Raw genomic sequence first — 4087 nt, 5'->3', positions numbered from 1 at the left:
CTGTATTCACTATAAATGTAAGGATTTATTTTATTTTTTTTTATCTATGCAAAGTATAGTTTTTAAATGATACAGCTTTATTTTATTTTTTGGAGCTTAAAACAAGCTTGTAGAGAATTTTTAAATATTCTTTTCTTTACAACTTTTAATAGACTTGAATGTTTTATTCACATAGAATTAATAAAAAGTTAAATTGTTTGCCGAAATTACTAATAAAATTTAAAGTTAGCATTTAAAACTGTAGTTATACTTTTTAATATAATATATATTTTTGGCGCCTTTAAGATCATATAACTTTGATTATTTTATTGTAAGTCAAATCACTTGTTTTTTACGAATGTTTCGTTTGATGTTTGATAACTAGCCAACATACTGTTCAATTCAGTTGAGTTCTGGTTGTATGTTGACTGTATAGCAACTGACTAGCTGCACTAAGTAAATCCCACACTCTTGACTAAAAGCAACAAGCTCAATGACAAAGATAGCTGATGACAGGTCGTTATAGCGACCAATCGTAATGGAGTATCAGTTTCAATGCTGTTCATTTGGTAGTACATTATTATTATTATTATATTGTTTATTGTGCAATGTTGGACTCAGGCATCAAAACCTGAGCCACTTAAACAGGACACACAAAAAGAGAAAAAGAAAATAAACTTATTTCAAAACTTTAAGATAAATTATATATATATACAAACATAATTTAAATGAAAACACAAAGTTAAACACAATATGATAAACAAATGAACTAAATTGAAAATTCAATTCAAAAAATTCAAACTTATATATTACTTAGTACACTCAGTAAAGAAGTTTGTCTAAAATCATGGCTTATAAAACAAAATTCATAACTACAAAATATATAAGTAAACTAATAGTTTGTAGGGGGAGGCGTAGGGAAACGATTTTTTTTCTTTTGTTTACAGTGGAAAATTAGTGAATTTTACTGGTATTTATCGTATTTAAATCAAATCTTTTTAGCTTTAAACGAAATTGTTCTACCCTCTCACAAGATACTATATCCTGAGGTAGTCTGTTCCACATAGCTTTTGCTCTGTGAAAAAATGCGCCTTGCCACTGACATTAAGTATTATAAAATCAGGCAACCAGATAGTAAGTTGATCTGAAGCAAGTTTTTATTTTTAAGATATATCGAGATACACAAGCCACATAGAGCAGGGGTCGGCAAACTGCGGCTCTTCTAGCTAGAATCTGCTGCCAGTGAGGTACTTTTCAGCTAAAAACATACTCTTTATAAACAATAAAAAGAAAAGTTTTTTTGGTAAACTTTTACAATTGGCCGTGAATTTAATTACTACTCATTGCTAGAGCCCTGTTATTACTTATTTTATCACACTTTTGCTTTAAAATAATATTCTTATGTTGATTAATAAATTTATTTTAAAATAAAAGCGGCCCACAAGTTTTATTTTAGAAAAGTTAGCCCGTGACCTATAAATGCTGCCGACCCCTGACATAGAGTGTGTGGAGATGTTCAAGTCAAAACCTTCCAGATGTAGTTCCAGAACTGAACTTAATTGTTATTATGTTGTTTATTGTAAAGTTCTGTTTTAAGTAATATTTAATAATAGTTAACTTTAATTCCAAGTAGTTATTTCTTTATTTAATTATATATTTTTGTAGTATATTCCTGCAAGATTTAATTGTTGTGTAAAAGAGTTGACCAAATTTTAAGTATTTTCTTAAGTAAGATGTTCTTTATTTTTTGGTGTTTTACATGTTCTTTAACATAAAATGTAACCAACAAATGTCATGCCTAGTTTTTATAAGTAGTTTAGATAGAATACCTTTAAGTATCATTTAGTTCTAATTTAAGTCTAAATTTAGTTATTGTTTTTAGTGTGGTTGTACATTACACTTTAACCTTACACAATTTCAAATTTTTTGTAGTAAAACTTGTAAACATGCTACTTATTACTTTAAAGCTGGCCCAAGAACAGAGTGTTTTCAAGTTAAAATGGAACAATAAGGTCCTTTACAAAATATTAATTAACTAAAAAGCGTTAACAAACCAAGTTTTTATTTTATTTGTAATATAAAAAAACAACATACTAAAAAACATTAATATGGTTGCTGTCGTTTAGTATGGCAAAATGTTTCAATGGAAAAAAAATGTTAATTATCAACTAGACTAAAAGCATTCTTTTAGTTAAATTTTGCATTAAAAGCAGCTACACTGATAAACTTTTTTTTGTGTTGTTATTTAAAAATTTCATGGCAATTAAACAACGGAAAAAGTTGTGCGGATAAAGTTATAGACCCGTAGTTTAAAACTTAGTTCTTCAAACAAAAAAATTTTTGAGTTTATTGGTAATTGATTTATGTTTAAACCTTTAAGTCTTTTATGTGACCTGTTTTCGCTATTGTTGGATAAATTAAACAAAATGCTGCTGGCACAACATCAATATACAAGCTAAAAAACTTGCAAAGATAAAGTTTGAGTTTAAATGTCTGATAAACCTTGTTTTTGGTAATCTTTAAATATTAGTTCTTACAATGAGGTTAAATTGAATATAGATAATTTGTCTATACGAAAAACTTTAGTTGTCTATACTCTTTTATGTATTTAAAAAAATAGTATCTCTTACTTGTAATCAGTAGTTTGAAAAAGTTAAAAACATAGTACGATTTATCTAAATTAAATTAACAGTTGTTCAAAACTTAGCTTTATTTAAATCCCATTAAACTATGCTTAGACTTTAACATTCAAATTTTACTAAAAAGTGTTTTGATTTATCAGATTGTAAGCAAATTATGACTATTTTTATTGACAAGTAAAACTTTTTTCTAATATTAGAAAGAGTTCAATTTTGTAGGAATTGGCAGACTTTTATAAGCAATTGGCTGAATTACTTGTGGAAATGTGTGTTATAAAACTAAATCAACCAATTAGGAAGCCTAAAAACTCAAATAAAAACATGAAATTAGTAAACTTGCTTACTCACAACTAACAGCACGTTGTAATTTTATTATTTTAGGTTGCTTTACACAAAATTTTATTTTTTATGAAATCTAAACAATTTTAAATTAGGGGGACAGGTCAAACATGCACGAAGACACTTTTGAACAAAGGGTCAATTTTCACGAGTGACATTTTTACATGAGAGTAAAAAGTATAAAAATTTAAATATAATAAATGAAATACCGACCAAAGGTAAGGATTAGGGGTAACAGTGATAGTTATGAAAAGTAGTAATAAAAGTTACTGACTAAGGGTATGAAGTAACAGTTGTAGTGAAATAAATAAAAAAACAATCTTTTCAAAGGTGTCATCGTGCAAAATTGACCCTTCGTGCATCTTTGACACCTACCATTAGTCAGAAATTTTTATTATTTATTAGTAAGTCACAAAATACTCTTCCTAATTCAAGTGGTTACTGAGAAAAAATTTGAGATCTTAACTATACAATTTTTTGGTCAGATCACTAACTATCATAATACATGTAAAGTAATGTTAAAGTAATGTAAAGTAATGTTAAAGTTAAGTACTATGTAATATAACTACTTGACCCATAAATTAAGGATCCGTCCAGACCCTAAAGATTTTAAGTTGTTTGTAATGTAAGCAGAATACAATCTTACGTAGAACTATTAAGTACATTTTACTACCAATTTAGCAAAATATTGAACAACATTTTTCACGTGTCAAAATAATTCCAATGGTATTGTTGAAATACTTTGTTTTAAAAAAGGACAAAAAAGGTCTTAACGGTAATTGAAATATGTGCACACTTAACTAGAACAAAAAGTTTGTGCACCCCAAGCTCATACCTTCCAAAAATGTAGACACTTAAAAAAAAATCCTGTAAAATATTTAAAATCGGATCTAAAAGAGTAAGAACCGGTAGGTCAGTAATGTAGAGTTACTGTAAATGATAAAATCAAATAATCAATATATTTTGAATGATTTGAACTTATCGACTTTTTTTTTCTTAGCATTTTAAAGTAAAATTTCTAGAAACAAAAATAAAATGCTCTTTAAATAAACAAATTTTAGATATGTTTAGGTGTTTTTGTAAATTTAGTAACAAATTAAAAATTGCACGCTAATTGATTACAATTTTCT

This window comes from Thalia democratica, chromosome 2, assembly GCF_965202585.1.
Source record: "Thalia democratica chromosome 2, ktThaDemo2.hap1.1, whole genome shotgun sequence".
Taxonomy (NCBI): domain Eukaryota; kingdom Metazoa; phylum Chordata; class Thaliacea; order Salpida; family Salpidae; genus Thalia; species Thalia democratica.
This window is presented reverse-complemented; position numbering follows the sequence as displayed.